This window comes from Ambystoma mexicanum, chromosome 2p (assembly GCF_040938575.1).
Source record: "Ambystoma mexicanum isolate Mex_15411 chromosome 2p, UKY_AmexF1_1, whole genome shotgun sequence".
Lineage (NCBI taxonomy): Eukaryota > Metazoa > Chordata > Amphibia > Caudata > Ambystomatidae > Ambystoma > Ambystoma mexicanum.
The window spans coordinates 341,930,088-341,947,492 of record NC_090923.1 but is presented as its reverse complement, the minus strand read 5'-3'; the positions used below and the strand labels follow the sequence as shown (position 1 = coordinate 341,947,492).

Sequence of the window (17,405 nt, the reverse complement as noted above, 5' to 3'; positions counted from 1 at the left end):
TGCTCAGTGGGCTTAGCGAGGCACAGTTTCACATCATTGATGAGGCCCGACTAGGCCGTGACACGTGTCTGGGATTGCTGTTGGTACTCTTCTTCATAGGAGAATTGCCTAGCATTTTGGTGCTGGGCTGCCCAAGTGGGTGGGACCAGACTGATATGCAAATGGATAGTTCTCCTCTGTGAAGGGTACAGTGAGCTAAAACGTGGTTGTAGACCCTCCCGTGTGGGAACCTATCCAGAGATCAGGTTACTTGGCCGTGTTTGTTCTCGGTAGAGGGGCTCCCAGACCTTTTGTATATATGTGCTTTTTTAGGTTGACTATTTCTTTTTTATTCTCTCTAATCACCTCTAATAGTTCTGAGTGCAGCTGGCCAGTTCTGCCCGTAGCATCTGCTTTATGTCTTCCTTTAGTGTTTGCAGCAATTGGAGTAGGAATTCGGTGGTAAGGTGGAGCCCATGTTGTCCCAGTCATCAGGATACTCCCCATTGTCCACCCTATGTTCACTGAGGTACCTAGATGGGTCATCTTAGTAGCACTCAATTAGGTCTGTATGCTGGGATCATTTTGACATTATCACTGGGTTCGAAGTTTTCCAGGTATGCTGTCTTGGTACCTATGCATGCCTTCCAGACTGTTTTGATTATATTATGCCGTTTGGTGACTCCTCGGAACTACAGGGCTTCAGAGGGAGGCTGGCAGTATGAGGTACTCCTATAATTCTGATTCCTTTGGTTGGCCTTGTGGGCATATTGTTTTCTCAATGTTATTGTTCAAGGTTCCATGTATCCAACAACACACCCCACCCAGGCTGAGGGACCCCTCTTTTCTTCAGCACACCAGTGCCAGAGACCTCTTTTAATTGTGTCCCCCGGGGGGTTTGGCCGAGTGCAAAACAGGTAGGTTCAAGGGAGTGTCATCTTCCACCTCACATGTGGCTGCTGGATCCCTCCTGGTGATTCCATGTTAATAAACGGCACTCATTTAGGATTGTTGACTTCACCAGTGTCCAGTCTCCCTCTGGATTATGCTGCGAAGACAAGGTTACTCCATTAAGGAAAAGAGGGGGGCATATGGCATTCAGGCAGTGGGGAGTCCGGCTCCACTTCGTCAACTTTCTCCTTCCCGGTCACGCGGCAGCGTCCCACTCTCAGCACTAGAGCAGTTTCAGATCAGCCTATCAGGTCTGTAGGTCCTGCAATAGTGGCCCCACAAACAGTTCCCTCGTCTAGAACCCTGCCAGGGCACCCTGGATCACCATGCAGTCTCCTCTGCTCAGGATCCACTCAGCCAGGCGTTCCGGGTCATGGCACGGCAAGCAACAGACAGTGTGCAGCATTCTCTCACCGCTGGAGTGGCTCTGCCATCATGTTGGTCATGCTGCTCTGGTGTACTTGCTGCCCATCAGTGCTGCCGTGCCTCCACTATGGATTTGTCCCCCTTCTGCAGTGTGGGGGTACATTGCTAGCATCTTCTGTTTGCTCATATGGAGCCACAGGCTTGTATCAGTGTGTGTGTGTGGTGTGGGATTGGCAAGCAGTATGCAGGAGTCCATCTGCTCACTCTGCCATTCTGGCCACGCCCCCTTATTTCTTTTTTCACTGACTTTATTAGAGTATAAGGTTTGTTTGAAACCATGAACACACTAAACCAAAAAATGAAAACATTTTTGAAAAAGATGCAATGGGGCGGTTGTAAGGATCTGGTCTTATCCTGCATCCTAATGGAATCTGGAGTGAGTGTCATGATTGACAATGGAATATTACTGCTTAGAATGTTTATGTATGACTGGTGTTCTCTTGAAGGAGTTGAGAGATGTAGCCTGAGAGAGGATGCTGGTGCTTGTCTATGAGATCTGGACTTTACCATCTGATGAATAATGACTCTAGAAACTGGATGTTACACTTGGAAACAGATTAAAGAAGTTACTCATCCACAACTTGATGTCAGAGTCATTTTGCCAAAACACAGAACTCCACATTGGCGACAAGGATGCTGGAAGTGCTGGGGGGACAGCACAGAACAAGAGACAAGCACCGCCCCCAACCCAAGGAAGCCCCTCTCTTTCATGTAGGGCGAGCGCTTAATGCTGTAGGTGCAGAAGGGCCCAGCGCAAAGGGCACAGGCACAGGAAACAAGGAGCTGCGCCAGAGGCAGGGGCCAGTTGGCCTGTCAGCAGTTAGACTGGTCAAACACAGAGAAAGTCGAGAGACTTTGGCAGGGCTGAGGGCCCAAAGACTGTTTTAAGGGGTTGGTAACCCAAGCTGCGACATGGAGGGTTGGTGCCCAATGCAGTAGCGATTTGAAGAGGCCTGGGGGTCTAAGTTACGCCTGGATTATTAGGAAGCCATGCTGCGCAGCTGGGGGCTTGGAGCCCAAGGCAGCAGCATCAGAAGAGGTTGTGAACCTAAGCTGCGCCAAGAAGTGACAGGGAAGTTGTTTGAAGGAGTTTGGGCTAAGGTACAAAGCGCCTGGAGCAGAGGAGGGTCCTGAGGGCCATTCCAGCATTTGAGAGGGCTTGGAGCCCGTACCTGCACCTAAGGGACTTGTAGCCGTGAATACACTTGGGGGCTTGGAGCCCATAGCACAGTTGGAGGTATTCAGAGTCAGAAATGTGCTTATGAAGGGGCTCGGAGCCAATATTCAGCAACACCATAAGGGAGTTGGAGCCCATTACAGCGCTGGAAGGGGCTCTTAATTCTGGCTTTGCTGAGGAGAAAAGGCTGCATATATCAGGCTCTGGAACCAGCTGTTTTCAGGTGGAGTGACACACTTGCAAGATGCGTGCCAGCGAGAAGTGCAGGGAGAGGCCTGCGCTGTGTAGGAGGTTTCCTTGTGCAGAAGTGCGCAAAAAGGAGAAGTTGGAAGAGGTTGCGCTCTCAAGTCTGCGCTCTCAATTAGGGATCGGATTACGGTGTGCTGCTGTCACATTGTTATGAAAGCAGTATCGAAAAGATGCAGAGCACTGCATCATTAAGCCGGAAGAGGGGCCGTGTCCCCGAAGGTACTGTTTGTTTAAAGATGTGGACACGAGGAGCAAAGAACAGAGTTATTCGTTTTTCTTTGCTTTTGAGGATTTTTAGTGGAATAGCAGATTAAGTTTAGTTTGGTGATAAATGTCATGTGAGGCCTGCATAACATTTAAAGAGCATGAGTTGTTGAGAGTTTGAGCTTGAAATTGATGTATGTACTACAACATTGGTTATGTTGCAGTTTCTTGTGGGATATGTTGTCCAGATATTTGGGTGCTCCATCAAAGTGAGTTTAAGTTTCAAAGGTGTTTGTGCTCAGTCAGCCAGGGGCGTGCAGGATTTAAATCCTGATGTGAAGAGTTTTAAATGAGGTTTAAAGTGACCTTTTTGAAGGAAGTGATTGAAATATGCGTAATTCTAGTGATATTTGAAATGTTACTCAGTATTTGTGTTTTAAGAACATTTGTGATTGGGGCCTGGTGCAAGTGGTGGTGCATGATATTGATTGGTGTGCACAGATGGAGTGTAAAGGTCGTGGCCTCTGTTAACAAATGCTTAGTAATGGAAGAGTGTTACTGGCATGTTTAACTACACACATTTCCTTCCACAGATGGACTTTTTATTGAAGTATAGGTTGCGTAGTCAGTATTGCTAGAGTTCGGTAGGTGGAAACTAAAGTAGAGTTTCTCTGCACTAATGTTTTTCTCCACTGGTGGGAGTTCTATAATGCAGAATTAATGAGAGTTTGGTTATGTTAAAGTGTATATGTGCTGATGGTTAAGCTAAGTTAATGGTTGTTGTGCTTAGAAACTTTACAGTAGTTGTCATGATAAATGAGGATTTTAGCAGAGTTATTGATGTTTGTGTGTTGCTTTTGTGTATGAAGTGGGGTTCTCACAAAAAGGAACTTGATGTACTGAGGAATACTTTCACCATGGGCACAATTGGGGTAATGGAGGTAATGAGTAGTGAAGTAGATACCCGAGTATCAGGGATAATCGGCCTAGTTGGAGGTGGTATGTGTTGAGGTAAATACCGGTTTGTGATTGAAGGGTGTGAGGGAGTTGTGTATGTGTTTTATTGGGGGACGTTGGAGTTAAGATTTGGATGAGAGGCATGGGTGCCTCTATTTTTGTAAAGTGTAGTAATGGTTTTCAGTAGTTGGATGCCTCTTCTTCACTTACTAGAAAGAGGAAGGGACATTGGTTGTTATTGTGTCACACAGCGGTGTGGATGTTCATGAAATATAGGAAGTGGTTAACAGAATGTTCTTAGATTGGAGAGATGATGCAGGTGCATCGAACTTGTGGGTGTTTGTGTGTGTGCTGTATATAGGTGTTATGCTTGAGTTAACTGTTTGTCTTTTTGATATCTCTAAGGAGGGGAGATATGTAAGGATCTGGTCTTAACCTGCATCCTAATGGAATCTGGAGTGAGCTTCAAGATTGACAATGGCATGTTACTGGTAAGAATGTTTATGTGTGACTGGTGTTCTCTTGAGGGAGTTGAGAGATGTAGCCTGAGAGAGAGGATGCTGGTGCTTGTCTATGAGATCTGGACTTTACCATCTGATGAATAATGACTCTAGAAACTGGATGTTACACTTGGAAACAGATTAAAGAAGTTACTCATCCACACCTTTATGTCACAGTCATTTTGCTAAAACACAGAATTCCACAGCGGTGCTTGTCACCATGCATTTGAGTGACCAGCCATTGCAAACCTTTCACGTTCATCAAAATTCAGAGTGAATTGCAAGTTCACGGATAACCGGGAAATGGAGGATACCGAATATATTGCCAAAGTCTACAGTTAGACTCAATTCACAGTGAACAATTTCTGATAATTAGGCCGATCCAAGACTGCAGACTTTGACAATTCTTGCTTGATTTTAACAAAAACCTCTTCTGCTTGAGATGAGCAGGGCAGGGATTAAGAGACCAAATCATGACTAAGATTATGTAGGGGTTTAATAATTGAGACATAGGGCCTCATTACAAGTTTGCTGGACCGGCAACAATGGCACCGGAAAGCTTGCCAGTACCGTTGTTTCCAGAGTGGCAAACTAGGAGGTCTGCGAGTGGGAGCCTTTCAGCCCGGCAGGTCTGACCTGGCGGGCTGAACGGCAACCGCTTGCAGAACTCTATGGATATTGTGTTGGATTAACAAAGTTCTCTTGGTTGCAACCAGACAAATATTAAGAGTTTGGAAAACCAGGAAAAAACCATGTGTGGAGGAATGGCTTGTTAATGTACACATTCTTTCAGGCTTTGAGAAGATAAAGTTTGGTAAACCACATAGAGAGGAAGCTTATAAGGAACAATGGGGACCGTTTAATGAATTCTATGAGTAATAATAAGCTAAAGGGTATTATTTAATATTTCATGGCTGGTTGGGGGTATGTCATGGAAGTTGGTGTTTATGTCCTATGTCTTGTGTTTATGTTACATGAATGTATAACTTTAATGTTATACCATCAATTTAGTTATTAGTTGATTCAATGATCTACTAATGTTTTGACTGTTCTGTTGTTATTGGATTAATTGATTATTGTATTAAATGATGGTATTTAAGTTATATGCTGAAAATGTTACTTATGTAATGCTTAGTTGATGTGATAATGTTATTGAAAATCTAAATAAAGAGTTTAAAAAAAAATCAGTCCAGCTATGATGTGCCTAAGTGCCTGAGAGCCTATTTCACTAGGAGTATGGCTGCCACCTCTTCCCTGCAGATGGTGCAGGCTTCCCTCCTTTGGACCGCTGTCAAGCGGCCACGTGGGCTTTCTTGCACATGTTTGCCAAACACTCTTGCCCTGTCAGGGCAGGACACTTTCTTTGGTCGTAAATAATTTTCTGGTCTGGGTGTTGTGTTCTCAGTCTGCTCCCTATTCTAGATTTCTGTACTGCTATGGTAGTCTTTCATAGTTGAAGAATCTGTGGTAGGAATGAATCCATTAGAAGAACACATTACTTACCTCTCTGTAATGTTCTTTCTGATGGATTATTACTTTTTCCCACAGACTTCTTATCACGCTCCCAATCTGCGCCTTTTGGGTTGTAGCTGATACACATCATCTGTTCGGCAGGCCTTCAGCTGCTGAGTACTGGGGGAAAAGGGCAGATCTGAGGTCATGAGGCTTTACAGCTCTACATAAACTAGCCCGAACGGCATATCATGTGTGGGGTGCTTTACGAAGCTGATGCGAAACTATGCTGTTCCCCCTGGTGGTGAAAATGTATTTGAAGGCAGCTGGCGCAGAAGATAACATTTCATAAATAAGGAATCAGTGGATGGATTGACTAATCCATCAGAAAGAACATTACAGAGAAGTAAGTCTGTTGTTCTTTGGCTAGACTCTGTAAATTGCACCTATGGTAGGATGTGGAAAGGGCCATTAACCATTGGTTGAAGTGGGCGGGAGCGGTGCTCCTCTACTTCTTTTAATTACGGTTTACCGTTACTATACTTTTATTTTAAAAAGAAAGCGTTCTGGAACGGTTTCATTTTAAAATAAAAGTGTATGAAGAAGTTGAAACTTGCACTTTCAGTGCGCTGCACAGGACGTTTCCTTAAAGAGCAGACACACGTGTTTTGGGGTTTTTATTGTGCGGTGATGAGGTCTATGGGGCGCGGTGCAGGCCAGTAGGGAACATAGTTCCACTACTTCTTTTCTTTCGTACACTTCGATCACAGCCATTAACCATTTTCTGTGGTTATTATCCATTTTATGCAAATCCCTGTTCAATACATACATAACAATGCTGTTTCACTGTGCACCTTGAACTATTTGACATCACTTAAAATGTAGTTAAATTAGTGAACTTTTAACAATGCAAAACTTTTAACAATGCAAAACATGAGATTCCAACTAAGTAAAAACAAGCCACATAATCTTTTATTTTGTGCTTTGCTTTTAACAGATTGAATTTTCCTGTGATTTCATATGAAAGTCAGCTTCTTACATTTTATGTTCAGTGCAATTGTAATTGGTTATTTATAACGTGCTTAAAACCCAGAGGTTTCTAAACGGGGACCCGGGGATCAAACCTGTGTTGCTCTGTGTGTTTTTGCTTCCAACGCAAACGTGTTGCACCTGAGCTATACTCCCGAGACACACCATGTACCATGACACACTATAAGCACTTCCTAAATGTTCTTTATTTTTGGGACCGTATAGGAGATTCAGTGAATATATATTTTGAATATATACTAAAAAATGTCAAGCAGAAGATGGGCATTTGGGTTTAGTACTGAGGTACCTGAATAAGGGATATCTAATACATTCTGAAGAGTGTGTGTCACTGTTACCCATAGCCAGAAAATATATCACCAAACACACTTTCTTCAGAATGGGAGAGATTGTGCTTAAAGGCATGGTCTAGTAAAAAATTTTATTGTCCCAACGGGTCGGCAATGTTTTTTTAAGCCTAAGTGGCTCGATTTTAGAAAACTTTCCTATGGACCGTACCCAAGTTTTCGTCCATTAAACGCACGCGAAAACAAGCACCAGGGAGCCGCCATTTTCTGATAATCCTATCACTTGCCGCATCGCCCTGGCTGACCTGCTTTTGCGGCACTAAATCAATTCCCCGCCCCGAGCCTGACATTATCAAAACATACATATTCCCCGCCTCTCTCCGTGACGTTACTGTGCTGCGTAGGCAAACGCGCCCAGTCGCCTTCTGCGCGACTCCACACAGAACCCGGAAACCAACACAGATCAACTCACAACACAGCGCGCCACAATTCGGAATATGAAACTGTACTTTACAATGAAACAGCAACACGGTACATTTGGTAAAGTACATTTATTTGACATTAAATGTTTAGAGAATATTTAGCAATTGCCATATAAACTCCGGAAGGCATTTATTTTCTTTTATCTGTATCCGCAATAAATAACTGTCCCGTTTCATCTTGAGTCACGCGGTGTTCCTTTATGGTACACAGGGTGTTCATTTTCGTAAAAAGAATCACTTTGGAAGCGCGGTGAACCGCAAGGCTGTTCCATCAAATAGGCACTAGTCCAGCCTAAAGGTTGTTATGTTGCTTCTAGCCACTAGTACAGCGTAAGGGCATGTGGGCCCTTGGCGATCGTCCCATAATATGGTGATCGTGCTCCAGTTGTTCACACGAAGCTGCAGGTGTCTGCTGAAGAATCCATCCGCCGGTGTCTCAAACAGATGGCAGTGGCAGAAAGGGATCAAATACCTGTTATGAAAACAAAAAAATGATAATTAGTCTCGCTAGCCGAACTTCATTAATATTACTCATTTTATTTATTACGGCCGATCAGAAACTATTTGCTTGCAAGGATAGTTCAATGGACTATGTTTGTCTATAAAATCAATGCGAAAAGTAACGAGATAAATCGAGGCAAACACACAATGATAAACGACAGTTAGTCTACATGCGTGAGGAATGATATGATATATGATATGGCATTTGTAACGCGCCTATACTCGTGTTTCTAGGCGTGACGAGGCAGGTGGGGAACAAGGGCAGACAGACAACGTTCCTACTAGGCCAGGTGTCTTTCTGATCGCGCATGTGGTAGGGCTGTACATGGTTAGTTGAATACAAATTAAATAATAGGGCCAGCTGGTGGCAAGTGCAAGGTAAATGCCGGGAGAAGGGGCTGAAGGATACAGAGACAGTCCCGTAGTGCAGGTAGGCAGTGCAGGAAAAAGTGGCTGGGCCAAGGACCGAGATCGGTGAGACCAGTGGACCTGCATGCCCATGTGCCCACTACAAACACGTGCTACTTGCTTTTCCTAGCTCTTCATTCATTCATTTATTCATGCATCCATTCATTAAATCTTCATTCCGGTATAAAAGCGTGTAAAGATTTACTTACATTATATTTGAAATTTCCATTGTGTCTCTTCGTAATGCAGTCTGTAAAACGGGCCGTGCTCTTGACAAGGATTTTTCGTATACTGAACTAAACAGAAACTCTAGTTTCTGAATTTTCTGCCTTATCGTCTCTTACTTTATTGCGCACTCCCTTCAAATGTAGTTCTTTCGGCATGGTTACTGTCTCAAGGTCAAAAAACAATAGACCCTTATACTTCCAGTGCGACTTGTGGGCCTCATCTGGGCGCTGTCCTTCGCATTCTTTATTTGCAACATCACGTAGTATAGGCATCTATGAGAACTTGAAGTTTAGAATCCGTCTATGTAGTGCGCCTCAATGTGCAAATGGGAACTGGCTTCTCTCCCAAATGCCACGGCCCGCTTGGCTGGCGCGTTCTGAGTGCCCCAATTTTGTCGCCGTTGTCTGCGAGCTTTGCAGCCCAAATTGAGACATTTAATTATTGGCGGAAGGTCAGGGAAAGTATACAGTACCACAGGAGTTGAGTTAAAAGTGAGATTTATTGTTTGTTTTATTATTTGCAATACGCAAGCCTCCCCTCCGTTAACAGTGCGCAGCATTTACATTTACATGAGATGAGACATGAGAAAAATATATACATACACATATGTGAGGTGAATAGAGAGAATTCAAAGATGACACCCAGCTTGTTCGCCACCCATGATGGTGAAGTTAGGGGTGAGGTTTACAGGTACACTGTACAATAACATTTATTTACAAAAAGACAATCGTATTGCAATTATTTAAACCGGGATTTGTACTTTGCAATCAGCTGTGCATCGGGTGGGCATGGCACAGTCGCAATGTTTGGTGGCAATGGATCACTGCTCTGTACAGAAACGTCCAAAATTCCATATCTGTGCTTCTCTAACACAGCAAAAATAAGGCCTTTCACAAAGTCGAACTGCATTTCATCATAGACTGGTTTGATCACCCATTGCTTACTTCGTTTTGAAAACACCTTAGTGTAGCGAGGCATCCTTACTTTGCCCCTAGTCCTAGATTGTTCACGTCCGACATTGCTGTTATGGGCCAAGACCGCTAGTAGAGTGCAATGTTTCATGCCCCGAAAGCTAAAATGCAAGCGCTTTGGCCTGTACTTTAGGCACATATTGTGGAACACCTCCAAATCTCCTGTGTGACAGAATTCTGTCAGTCCTCTCAAATCTCTTGATAGAGTTTTGTCGAAAACAATCTTCTCAATGGCTTTGTGTGTCGGTGAAGATGGAATCAACCACTTCTTCTTCCGTGCCTCCTCTGGGGACAAAGGGCCATGTTCACATTGGTGGAAATGTTCATTTGCTGTCCAGCGGTGAACGTTGGTACAGTGGTGCATCAGTGACCGCCATTTTTCAAGTAGTATTTCCACTGACCCCTCACAAGTTTTTGAGCTCCACCAAAGATGGTTGGTGATAGAATGTGACCACTGCAAAATACTTTCAAAACCTTTTTTTTTTCCTGCAGCCGAGATTTTCTTATTGATAGATTTAGCAAGATGCCATACGTCAAATTGATGTTTAATATGTGGGAACTGCTCTCTCATTGTCTTGGCAATTGAAACGTGTCTATCCGTGGCTATGAGGTCGATGTGCATCCCCCTCGATTGTAGATATTCCATTGATTTTATAAATCCTAGTTTCTCCATGGCCACTGACGATGTACATTGTGTTACCTGCACGACCACCGAACTCACAATTTTCTTACTATCCATGTCCTGAAAGTGGTAGGTGCAGTACTTGGCACAAAATCCAGGGCTATCGCACTGTCCATCGCCGGCTAGCCTGAATCGTTTGCCTTCGAATGTACTTGCTAGAGACAATTGTTCAATTTTCCAAGCATCACTAATGGCCGGAAACAGATAATCATGTTGGTATGTGTAGTACAGCGCTTTAGAAATGAAATGGAGTCCCACAAACTGAAAGAAAGCCTCTAACTTTCTAAAACTGGAGCCACTAAAAAGTGATGCTGCTGCACAAAGTAGATTGCCTGCTGGCATTTTCCCCAGCATTGGTTGTGCAGACCATAAGAACCTATGATTTAATCTACAGGCGGCATTTATTTTGACGTTACTGCCTTTTATTTGACGAGTCACATTAATCAATGGCTTCCCACATACATTCCCTCTAATGGAACACACACATTTCAGCATACTTATAATTTCCATCAAACAACTGTCGAATACAATGTATTTGCTCTCTTTCATTAGACTGTCATCCTGCGTCAACGTTGTTTCGGCCTGTGACGTTGTGGAGATTTCAACACATTGGAAAGTAATATCGCTGCTATCAAGTTCTGAAGCGTCTATGGATGCTGCGGCTGGTTCATCCTCTCTCATTTCAACATCTGCTACTTCAACAGTGATGGGAGAACACAACAATGTGGACATGTTTTTTGGTGGCAAATTTTTGGCGGGTGTAGATTGTGTAAATTGATCTGCAACTACTTCAGAGCTATCTTCAATACATTCAATAACATCTTCTTGTGGTGGTCCGGTCGCACTGTAGCTGTGGTCCAATGCAACTTTGCTGTAGTCTCCAAACACAGTTAATTCATGTTCTGGCCATTGGACATGAACATCTCAGGCCTGAACACGCCTCGCCTCAATTAATAGTTCCTCCATAGTGTACAGGGTCTGACAAGCCACATCTCTCATTCGCTTCACTGTCTGTGTGTGTATAGTTCTGACGCCCACGGGTAACTGGAGGAGAAATTGGAAAAGGGATGTTCAGTTTAAACACAAGATGGAGTGTAGTAGAATTGACTGGAAAAAAACATAAAATAGTCCCCACCACAAAAAAATGTTTTAAGTTATTAACTGTTTGTAACTAACCTTTTTTTTGTTTTTTTTTCTTTGCAACTTTTTTGACTCGACCTTCAACATCTGCACGCTGTAGCTCTGATTCGTTTCCGCATGTCCTCCCTTCCTCTTGCGCTGCAAGGACTATATTTTCTGTATCCGCATAGACAGCATGGAATGAGGCTCCATCGTCTCCCTGAAACATAGTACTTTCATTACTATGTATCAAAATATTGTTAGCATAAAACACACGTGAGGACGAACACACAGGTACATCTTAATAGCCAAATATGATTTAAACATTGTGTGCAACAATCAAAGGACAAGTATTCAACCAGTGATGATCTATTTCGATGGAATTGTCAGTATCCATACCTCTGGCTCTGCATGGACTGCCATGAATGGTTGTATTGGAGAGGAGGCATCCGCATCTCCCTGAAACACAGTACTTGCATTAGTATGCTTTTCAATATTGGAAACACAACACACACTTGGGGTCGACGGCACAGGTACGTATAAAGAGATAACCACAAATGATGCATTGTCCAAAAGAATCAAGGAAAATCCAAATATAATCACATTTCATCGACTTATTTCAACGATTCCTTTACATCTGCATCATCTAAATGAGATGTTGTGATTGTGGTGGAAGCTCTGTCCTCTCCCTGAAACACAGCACTGGGATTAGTATGGTTTTCAATATTGGAAACATAACACACACTTGTGTTCGAACGAACAGGTACATATAAGGAGATAACCGCGAAAGATGCATTGTCCAAAAGAATCAAGGAAAATCCAAATATGATCACATTTCATCGACTTATTTCAACGATTCCTTTACATCTGCATCATCTAAATGAGATGTTTTGATTGTTGTGGAAGCTCCGTCGTCTCCCTGAAACACAGCACTTGCGTTAATAGGGAAGAAAGTATAGCAAATGGAATCACATTATACAATCACGCATGATGGAGCTGTCATTATCCATACCTCGTGCTGCTGAAGAATATCTATGGATGTTGCAAATGTAGTGCGCACTTCCGAAAGCTGTTGCGCCGATTCGTATACTTGAATGTCAGGCTCTGCATCAAGTGCAGGGGTTGACGCTCCATCAACTGCCTGAAACATAGTACTTGCATTAGTGAGGATTACAATTGCGAAAACATAAAATACACCTGGGGTCGACAGCACAGGTACATATCAACGGCTAACCACGAATGAAACATTGTGTAGAACAATCAAACGACAAGAATTCCAGCTCTGATGATGATGCTCGATGGAGCTGTCAGTATCCATACCTCCTGCTGGTGAGGAACATGTAGAAACGTTGTAGATGTGGCGGACGCTTCAGCATCTCCCTGAAAGACAGTACTTGCATTAGTATGGATAACACTAATTATAACTGAAAACAAACACCAGTGGACGATAACTAAGGTGTATATTAATTAGAAAGCAGTAACCAAACATTCTGTAAAATAATTACACGATAGAATAAAACTATTACTAGGCATGCATAAAACAGGTCTGTAGCGGATTAGCCTAGTAAGATTATCTGATACGCGCTAGAAGTGGTTGATAACTGCGACCACGTCAAGAATGTAGAATGTTCTTGCTTCACATTCAAGGGATAGTCAAGAAGTTGTAAAGGTCAATTAATGATTGATAATGAAATGCCAATATTAAAAATAGCCATGTAAGCCAACAGAATACTTGAAAAATGCTCAATACAGCACAGTTCCCTGTCCCCATATATATATATATATACATTGCGTTTGTGGGTTATGAAATGGAAAAAGAATATATTGATAAATGTCATTATTCAAAAAAGTATACACTCATATCAATATCGAAATTATTACAAGGGATAGAACACCTACAATATCTATTAATCCATTCGGCTACACATTACCGCAAGGCCTAAAGCTAAATCCGGACACTTGACTCACCGGTGGTGGAATGTGGACAAATAGAGTGGGAATAGCGTTTTCGCGCAATTTCCTTGTCGTGCGCCGTTTATTCTTCTTTGTTACCCAAGAAGTTGTGTACATGTCCAAGGAAAAGTGCCGGCTGCAGATGCGGTATCGATCACCCCTCTTGTCCTCTAAGACTTGTTGGACTCTACTCTCCAGCTCATCCAGTGGATATCCGCAATGTCTGACCCATTCTCTTATTCGATCAACAGTTTTCGGGAATACATGCATTGTAGTTCCTTCAGATTTCGCATGGGTCTTCGAAGGGCAACCGCTAATCGAACAGGCAGGCATTGTTGATGAATCTGAAAAGTAAATATCGACATTAATATAGAATCTTCAAGAGTAAAGATTTGATACAAAAGTAAATGAATCATACAATGCTCAATGCAAGGTTTGTTTTGGTCGCAGGAACTATACCAGTTCATTATGTGCTGCTTAGTATTTGCATAAGTTGCAGAAATGTATAATTGATGTGACTGAAATCTGAACATGTGACTCGTCGCTTGGATGTTCTGTCTTGCACGAGAAGGAAACATGCTAACATTATTGACTGGACCCCCGAAGGATGCAATTCAATCACAATAGTCACAGATGAAAATAAATAGATCTATTGATAGCATAGCAATTGAAACTGAAGTCAATACCAATGAGACCAATGAAGATAGCACTATTTTGTACTCTACTGGAAGGCCTTACCTTGACCAACAAACAGTTGGGTTCAGCAAGCAGAGCAGTATGTTGCGGGAGAATAGGTGGATGGCCACAGGTAGCGCACTGATGGGTATGCTCGAAGCGGTCGGTCACAGAGTTCACGGATAGCACGACGACAAGCAGATTAGCATAGATCTCAGTGGTTCCCAGGTAGCACGTTCAAGAGTTGACTTGCAAAGCACAAAGATGTTCTCATGAGACATATTGAGTGGTTTTTAAAGTATTAGAAACTGGGGTGTGTTTGTGAATGAATGACGTATGTATGTCGTGGTATTAGGGGGGTGGCCTGCCTCAGGGGAGGCCTGCCTGGAGACACGGGGTCTGAGGAGGCCATGTGACCGATGGCCCCTTGGCGTGGGACACCTTTTGAAGTGTACATGCAGTTTGGCACCTTGGCCTTTCGCGCCCCGGACAGCCCCCCATGCCAGCGCTCATCCCCGGGTGTGAACCGCCTTTGATAGAGGGGGGTGGGATGGATGGCCCTGGGGCGTGCAGATAAGGCACAGGAAGACTGCTGAATGGAGACACACTTATGTGGATTGCAGGGGGGCGGCCTGCTTCAAGGGGAGGCCTGGCTGGAGACACGGGGTCTGAGGAGTCCATGTGACTGATGGCCCCTTGGCGTGGGATACCTTTTGAAGTGTACATGTAGTTTGGCACCTTGGCCTTTCGCGCCCCTGACAGCGCGCATCCACTGGCGCGAACCGCCTTTGATAGAGGGTGGGTGGGATGGATGGGCCTGGGGCGTGCAGATAAGGCACGGGAAGACTGCTGAATGGAGACACACTTATGTGGATTGCAGGGGGGCGGCCTGCTTCAAGGGGAGGCCTGGCTGGAGACACGGGGTCTGAGGAGGCCATGTGACCGATGGCCCCTTGGCGTGGGACACCTTTTGAAGTGTACATGCAGTTTGGCACCTTGGCCTTTCGCGCCCCGGACAGCCCCCCGTGCCAGCGCTCATCCCCGGGTGTGATCCGCCTTTATATCAATATACAGTATATCGCCTTTATATCAATGATAGTATATCGTTGCTTATCAATAACAAATGCCACATACCGGAGATTCTTGTGAGCACAGACCCACACTTCAACCGGTGTATTATAGTGGCCAAGCCCCTAGGGCCTGTATAATCCAATGGTTATTGTTAGTATAGATATATGTGTGACTTTTATAGAGACATAACCTACTGAAAGACTTTGAACAAGTGTTATTTAGTGCATGCATTATCGAGAATATGTTATGTTAGCTTAGATAGATAGTGACCACCCTGCACAGGTGTCTGACGTCCATCCTTGAATGGAGACACACTTGATTCATTTAAAAAATCGAGACAAACGTTGTTAAAATATATGTGGTGTTTTATTTTGTATCTTATTTTCATGACACAAAAATAGAAGACTTTAAAGATTATACAGGTCAGGTTGCAGCACAGCGAGAGAAAATCCCCTGTACTGACCGCTGTCACTCGGGAACGTTTCTCTAATGGCACGAACGGCACAGGCGGGTATAACTCTTCGAACGCGGTGTCCAAGCCTCCCGTGAAGCCACCATGTAAAGGAACGATAGGCCACCAGCCTGTACCACCTGTGAAAAGGAATGAAACAAACTGTTTTGAAATGACCCAGATAAGTTTAATAAACGTTTGTTGTCAATGACAATTCTTGTAACTAATGGCATTTTACACGGACAAATGCTATCTAGACAATGCACACTATTGAATGAATTACATGCGTTACAATGATATGTAGATGTAATTTTGGATATAGTAGAAGAACATGAAGTAGGAGTGGCATGACAAGCAGAGTATACTTACTCGTTACTCGGATTACGAGGACGAACAGTTGCTCGAAGTTCGTGCATAAGCACCATCATTATTCTCAACACGGCCCGTGTGAGGCAGGCTGCCCTGAAGTCTGGCAGCTCTGTGATGCATTGCGGTCGTGGCTCGCCTTCCGAAATGTAGGCCAGGCATCCTGAGTTTTCTCGGCAGCAGCAGTTCTCCTCCTCGGTTGGCATTAGCTCGCTCCGATTGCATGTACACCAGGTGGAGACGCCGTCCATTCGACTAGGCCCAGGCTCTTCATCTGTTGATTCCTCCTGCCAACTGCCGTCCGAATCCCCATCGTTTTCGCGTGCTTCCCTTTCCAGTAGTTCCTCCTCGGTATACTCGGGCTCGTACATGTAGGGCATTATTGTAGCCATTGTGTGTTGAACAAACTAAAATAATTTATAGCGGTGGTACTGGTATATGTTCACACGGGCTACAAGCGGCGAAGGTAGCTGACCAGAGCACTGAAACGAGTCACAGAATACTCAAAGTAACACAGAGAGAAGAATGGAATCGAAAATCGGCTGCTGTGTGTTGTGAAACGGTCTGTTTATACTTATTGAGGAGAGAGGCGTTCATCCATTTCCATGGCGACACGTCATTAGCTGAAGCGCAGCGAGAGACGTGCTTTGGCGTTGGGAAATGGGCGGTACGTGTCTGCTGATGACAGGCTCAGGGGCGGGGGAATTGATTTAGTGCCGCAAAAGCAGGTCCGCCAGGGCGATCGGGGAAAAGATAGGATTATCAGAAAATGGCGGCTCCCTGGTGCTTGTTTTCGCGTGCGTTTAATGGACGAAAACTCGGGTAAGGTCCATAGGAAAGTTTTCTAAAATCGAGCCATTTAGGCGTAGAAAAAACATTGCCGACCCGTTGGGACAATAAAAATTTTTACTAGACCATGCCTTTAATGTGTAGGGAGAAGCATATTCAACCAATGGCTCCCTAAAGGTCAGCTTTCGTCTCTCTTTACCAACAAAATAAAGATATACAGAAATCTAAAGTGTGGGTATGCACTGTGTTTTTTGGTGGTCCCATAACTGACAGATTATGTGGGCCTCGTGACAACTTTTGGAGGTGCAGTAAAAAAGTTTCGATAATTGTGTACCTATCACTTTAACAGAATGATTGCCTTGTTCTTGAATCTCAGAAAATACATTAAGCTATGGAACGTTCACTTTATGATTCTTGTTAAGAAATATGTACAATATGTTTATCTCATTATAAATTGTTGTGCTAAAGGTTTGAAATGTG

At 43.8% G+C, this 17,405-nt stretch overlaps 1 protein-coding gene across 1 annotated transcript in view; it reads left to right on the top strand.

Annotated features, from left to right (window-relative positions):
• Positions 1-17,405, top strand: part of DNAH12 (dynein axonemal heavy chain 12) — a 3,791,933-nt gene that overhangs the window by 3,620,674 nt on the left and 153,854 nt on the right. The gene's annotated exons all lie outside the window — the stretch shown is intronic.